This window comes from Siniperca chuatsi, linkage group LG24, assembly GCF_020085105.1.
Source record: "Siniperca chuatsi isolate FFG_IHB_CAS linkage group LG24, ASM2008510v1, whole genome shotgun sequence".
Classification (NCBI taxonomy): Eukaryota; Metazoa; Chordata; class Actinopteri; order Centrarchiformes; family Sinipercidae; genus Siniperca; species Siniperca chuatsi.
The window spans coordinates 6,467,961-6,475,222 of record NC_058065.1 but is presented as its reverse complement, the minus strand read 5'-3'; positions in this window follow the sequence as shown (position 1 = coordinate 6,475,222).

The following is a 7,262-nucleotide window of genomic DNA, read 5'->3' as shown; positions in this document are numbered from 1 at the left end:
CAGATCAAAAATGGATCAAAGAACATAGACATCTAGGTTAAAACAGGGCTAAATTTGGTTGAAAAGTATGTTCGATGTCTAAGTTACATATAATCATTATTTCAACAGCATTGCAATGACTAAAGGTGTAGTTTGGACCTGCTTCACATTAAAATATAGCCATTGAAAGATGTGACCCAAAAGTCTAGATAGTCTAAAATACTCTTTTCAACTAAATTTAGTCCAGTTTAACCTCTGTCTAAAATCTGCAGCTAACCATATGATTGCTTATTGGTCTTAGAAAATCTGGAATTTTGTCTCCAAGTTGAGTCCTCACCCACCATTAAATTCAAATTTTGAATGTCTCATTTTTTTTTTTTTTTAGAAAACCATCCAGCTGTCAAGCAATCATAGATGAGGGATTACCAGATGTTTGAAAACTCATCTTTCACAAACCCACCTAATTTGCAAAAGTATATATCTGAGGAGAAACGTGACAGTTTGAAACTCTTATTTAAAAGTCTTTTTTAAACTTAACAGGTGTCATTCATCATATTACTGATGCAAATCACATATTTTCAACAACGTTGATGGTAGTAAAATCATCTGCTTCATTATTTGTCTTCATTTTGTCTGGATTTTCTTGAAAAAAGTAGAGCATCACGTGTCATTTTCAACAAGTAAAATAAAGTTTTTCAGACTTAACAGAAGTAGTGGGTGGATCTTCTTCAGGAGCACATCTCCTAAAACATCATTTTGTGGCATAGGTTTAAACACATTTATCTATGCCAAGTCCCCAGGCCGCGTTGGGAGGAGAGATACGTGCTTGCCGGTGTGGCACATAGGCTGTCTGTTGCCTCTGATTCCTCCCCCCACCAGTCATAATCTGCGTAAGTCATCCTTGATTAACCCCTGCTGAATGACTCTAATTACAGCCAATTAGCCTGGGCAGAATGAGACGCTCTCCATGCAGATGAACGCGATGAAGAGGTGCAAGGATGGATGGAGGGAAGGATGGATGGAGGGTTGGAGCGGGGTCGAAGTGGAGGTGTGGAGAGCTGGATGATTGAGGGATAGAGGTGCTCGGGGCGTGGAGAGAGCCGAGATGAGGTGGGAGGGAGGATGGTTGAGAGAGAAATAATGAGGGGATGAAAGAGAAGAAGGGTGGTTGAATCTAAAGAAGCCATGACTGTTTGATGACTATCCAACCGTCCAGTTAAGCAGTCATGAATAAACACTTGGAGGGGCAGATTAAAAATGATGAAATATTTCTTTATGCCTGCACAGAAACATTAGCGTTTACTACATTTTCCAAAGCACTTGCTCATGGGAAAGTCAACATAGTAATCAGATGATTCATCTAAAAGTACACATTTTCTTATTAAAGGGATAGTTACAGTAAGATTCTGGAAAATTCCTACCTATCCGGAGCGAGACAAAGTCGAGACTGGCTTTTAATGTCTTTTCTTTTCATGTAACAGTTTGAAGATATGCTGTATGGTAAGTAGAGATTTAAAATACAATACAAATAAAATACATTATGTTACTATCGCTTTATCAGTGATGAGAGGTTTACAGATTTTGTTTGTGTGCCTGATGGCTGGCTGACTAATGACTGATGGGAGCTGCATTGCTACTCTTCATGTCTTCATATTAATAAGTTATTGCAGCAGACTATGAACAGGGTAAGTTTTCCTAGGGGAGAAAAAGAGTGATAAGGGTTAGAAAGAAAGGAAATAGAGGGGTGAAACTTGAAAAGAGTTTTGATGTTAAAATACTGACTCCAGGCCAGGATCAAGTTAAAAAAGTGTGTTTGCTGTTAGGCCCAGGTCGAGTTGGGTCGAAATTTCAAGCTCATACAGTACTCTAACAGAAAGATTACTCTCCTGTTGAAAACATTCGTTTCTTGAACTCTAGGGGTTTGATGATTTTGCACTTGTTGACTATTTTCTTGATACAAAATATCTAGAATTGGCTCGAGCCGTCACATGCACATCCACATACGGTGGATGGTGATGTTTACTCTAAGTTTAAAGGGGCACTCCATTAATTGTACACATGAAAATCAGTTTACTTGTCATAAGCAGTACTATTCAACCTGTTAAAACATTGCATAACTTCCTCTGTGGTTCTGAGGGGAACTTTACTTGGAGTGTGAGTTTGAAAGACATGGGCATATCTCATCCTCTGCTGCTTCACTTTTGACAATTCTTTTTTTATCTGTCTCTTATGAGTCCTCTAATTTAATTAAAGTGTAACGCTAGATCACTTGAGTACTTAGATTACTGTTTGGACCTACAGTTAAAGCTGCCCTGGTTGTGTGAGCATAGAAATGTTTTTTTACAATATGTAATTGTCTTAAGCTAGTCTGCCCCTTTAAATGATAAACATATTGTGCTCCATCCCCTCAGCCCTGAATATTTTTTTTCTAGTTTTTAATCATTGTTTTTTTTTCTCTGTACCCTTTACCCTCCATGTGTATCCATCCAGTCTGCCAGCTAACCAGGGCACTCGGAGGCCTACCTACCGGATACCCATGCCAGCCTCCCCCTGGCCCTCCCCTGCTATCAACCAGCAGCAGGGTTGGAGAGGCCAGACTGAAGAGCCCACTCAGCCTGCCCAGTGATTGCCTCAGTCTATCATCAGCCAGAAGATTTCTATTATTGCAGATGGATGATTGGTCTGGCTAGCTGCCGGCCTGGCAAAGCAAGCTCATTTTAGAGCAGTTTGAAGTGTGAGCCCCACTGTACTGAGGCAAACGGGAGGGGGACGACGAATCGAAAAGGGGGATTTGGTGATTTGGTGTTGAAATAATGGAGCAGAAATGGTCGTAATGACAAGGTACGCTGACGCCGGGAGCATTATGCACAGAGGACGAGGTTGTTAATGTGGACTGCCTCAATTTCCGACAGCAATTTAAACGCTAATGGGGAGCACTTTTCTGCTAAATAAATAGACGCCCTGCTCTTAGAACAAGAAGTTTGTTTACTGTTTGTATGGCGATGCTGGATCGACCCAAAACCCCATGACGAATTCATTGCATCTCTGTAAGCATCAATAGTTTCCTCATCATTCAGTGAGCCATCAGAACAGTTTGCTCATAGAATGAAAGGCGCTTTAATGCAATGAGTATATGCAGTTGGAGGAATGAGCGTTGACCTAATGAACAGCACCAAACAAATAACACCACAACACACTAACATTTTCCAAAAAATGTCACCCATTTTGGGCTCATTGTTTTCTATCTTGCTGGAGAATAACATAATTTTCTTCATTACTCGGCAAACAGTTAGTTTTAGCAGTAAACACCCAAATGTACCACTCTCCCCCTCTTTGCTACATCACACAAAAGACTCAGTATTCACCACTGCAAATAGCCAAAGGGTTATTATTCGAATGCAACCTCACTATCATATGACTATCATATGGCTACAACAGCCCCCCTGTCCTCCATGTTGTTGTTCTGCAGCAAATCAAATTAAAACAAAACACTTTTCAACTATGAGTATGACTATTTAAAGCACTTCATGGTCCAACTTAGCAGCATTGGCTTTACTTTACTGACTGACCTGAGGTCGGTTTGCTCTGTTGTTGAAGTGCTGGACTCTGCGACCTGCAACCTGAATCGATAGTCTTAAGGGAATTTAAAGTATCTGACTACATGGCCTCTGCACTTGGGAGACTGGAGAAGTACAGAGGAAATACAACCCTACATGTTTTTTTATACAGTATTGATCTCTGGATCCAGAGCTTTAAAATTGTGTATTACAAACAATGGTACATTTATGATGCTCTTTTCTAAGTTATGATGTACAAAGCTCTCCTGTAAGGCTAAAGAGCTTTGATTACAAGCACAAAATCAAACATGTGGATGGTCTAAAACACTACTGTCATTGTGTAAGAGAGAGTGCCACATTTTTACTGATTAATATTTTATTTTGGATCTGGACATGTATGATCATCTTTGAGCCAGCTTTACTCTTTGCTTTCTTTCCCTCTCTCTTTGACTTTCTTTGGTCTCATCTGTTTACGTAGCTAAGGCGCTTTGAACCTCAGAGCCTCGGTGGCTTTTTGGCTGCTGCTGTCACCTGCTAATGTCACCGGTAATGATGTGAGGCTGGTTTTCCTTGAAACGGCGTCACAGAGCCAGGACTCAATCATTTCATTTAAGCAAAACAAAGTGCGACAGCGACAACTGTGAACCAGCCAAGAGAGAGAAGCGGCGTCGCTTTCGTCTGCAAATCATTTCGCTAACACCTTTGAAGTGGTGACATGCCTCTGGAAAATGTAGCAAGAAGCTCCCGGTTTGCGGGATGAAAGGGGAGTCAGCTACTTGTCAACTTTTGACCTCTATATGGGAGAGATCAGTTGGGGTTTGGGCCAGCTGCTGCTCCAGACGCTGCTGCAGTGTTTGATAAACGACAGTGAGAGTTTTCTTTTACCTTATTGAATTGAGCTGAACTACAGAAAAAAGGAGTAAAGTTACTGAGCTAAAATGAACTGAACTAAACTAAACTAAACAGAACTGAATCACATCAGGAAAAAATCCATTTACTGGGGAATGAGTTGCGCATCTGTACTAGTTCGCAGGGGTTAGATAGAGCAGAAACCAGGATGGCTTTGTCTTGCTCAAGGACACTTCAGCAAAGTGGATTAAGGGTACATTGACCCAGCTCTTGCTGGACAGTTGACCCTGCTGCTCCTTGAAGTGACCTAACCCTGGTTGGCCCCTAACAGCTGTCAGTACTGGTCAGTATAGACTGCAGCTCATCAGAAGTGGGCTTTATTGAAGAGCAGGGGTCAAGACGTGAAGAAGCACTAATCTGCAGATCCGTGGCAAATGTTATCAACCACCACCTTTTTTGAATAATGCTATTAAAGCGTCCTAATCTTAGCAGACCGTAACCACTAGGCCTACTTATCTGGAAAGAATTCACATTATGAGACTTAACATCACATCTGCCATGTGGTGGACAAAGTGAATACATTTGTAGCATAGGTGTTCTTAGTGGGAAATGATCATCTAACCCTGCCATATTTAAGGCTTTTAATTTAACATTTTGAATTCAAAATGACAAAATTATAAATCAGACTAAAACCTAACTAAAATCTCAGACTAACATACATGGGCTGATTCTGGGGCCTCATGCAGGCTCAAGTAGTCACGTGCACATCCACAAAACCTAGATACCTGCTGGATACCATAAATAAATCAGTGACAATACAATAGAAAAGTACCCGCACACTGGAGTCACAGATCCTTTTGGCTTTTATTAGCAACACTTCAAAACAACACAGGTGCCCTTCAGGCAGAAAAGGTAAGACGTGATATTAACCTTGTAACTAGGCATGCTGAATTAAGGTTGATGTTGAGCCAAAATATTTTGGCTACCTGGGAAGTGACAAATATGCATAAAGAATTTTGGCATGTAGCTTTACCACCATGCAAATAGGCCTAAAACCAGGAAAATACAAGAAAATACAATGCATTACCATTAAAAGGAGTAGGACATGGACACCACATAAGCTGCACCGTTGCATTTTCACTCCTGACAGACTAAGAGAAACATTTAACATTTGCATAGATTCCCTGTGAGGATTGTTTTCCAACACACCACCCTCCTCATTGAATTCAGCTTCAAACCTGTGAATCTAGTGCGCGCTAAGCCCTTACACTGATCGCTGATGCGGTGGGCGTGCTGTCAATATTGGCCCATTCACTGTGAGTGAGCAAATCTCCCCTTGACATGGCCAGCCATGCGAGTAATAGCTAGGATTAAGATAGGAAGGTACACACATGAATATACAAAACACAGTGTGGCGCGGGTGGATCTGAGGCAACTGCCGGGGGAAATTACAGAGGCCTCAGATGTGCAGTGTGCATAGAAGCAAGATTGACTAGGAGCTCGGACATGAAAAGACTCATTTATTGTCGGTGACCCTGATGACGAGTGACACCTTTACATTTGAAGCCATTGTGAATCTATCAAGGTCATTTGGACTGTTGTACAGTTTCATGTAAACAAAGTATGAAAGGATAGAAAATCATGCAGCTGGATTATGTGTTACTATGACAAAGAGAGAAATCTGTGTGTGCACCTGTAGGTGCTGACTTCAGATAATGTAAGTGTCTTCTTTTGATGCAAACAAAGCCGCTTAGCTATTGCTACTGTTGCATTAGCTCCCTATAGAAGAGGTGTGTTATTCCTGACCTCACGGCTTGTGTGTTATGCCAAGTCACCTCCTGAAACACACATCCTCAGACACAAGTGCTACACATCCTCCTATAGGTGGAGGGTGTGTATTGGGGGTAATTTTGCATGGTTTAGTTAGTTCTTTCTTTATTTTACTAAGCAGTTTTGATTTGTTTCTCATTTCAGCATAGCATGGGGTCTCCCTGACATCCAATTAAAGCTTCAATAACTGGCAACTGAGTAATCTGATTTCTACTCATTTACTTCATCTGGTCTCATTTTACTCCCAGTTCTCCCTGACCATGTAGGAGTCATAAAACAAACTCTGTGACCCACATGGAAGGTATAGATGGGGGTGTACACGCACATGCAAAGATATGCAGACACCAATGGATGCACACAAACATGAACAAAGCATAGGCACACCCACATACACACACGGACAAAGACTGAATTTGATGCTTCCCTTTGAAAAGCTAATCTATGACTGAAAAAAAGCTCCAAAAAACCATAGTGGCTCCATTTTCCTCATCCTACCGTGTCATTTTCTGTGTCATGGACTAAATATATGAGTGAATTCGCTCACTAATTGGACGCCTGACACAGGGCATTGTGCTTTGGCATAATGTGACAAGCTCTTACAAAACATTGCTTTCTGTGGCCTTCAGAAGAGGCCAAGGCCAGACGGAGACAGAACTAAATGGAACAGCGAATCATAACCCACATTTTCAGCCGACATTGATGTGACGTTACCTAACAGGCAGGAGGGAAGATAGAGGGTGAGAAGGAGAGCGACTCCGCAAAAACTGACAGGGATTAGGCCCTATTTGTTTCACTTTTTGACTACTCCTCCCTGCCTGTGTGTGTGCAAATGGGTATTTCCGTCTCCCACTCATCATCGCCTAATTGGCACTTCACAGCTGCCCCTCATGGCCTCCTCACTGGCTGTGTTTCCGCTTGCTTTTCCCAGTGTAGGAAGCAGCAGCGCTGCATCAAACATCACCCAGCTGAGAGGGCACTTTCTCCTGCACCCTTTACTTCCTTCACCCCATTCCCTTCCCTTCCCTCGCAGCTATCTCGCGCGGGAAA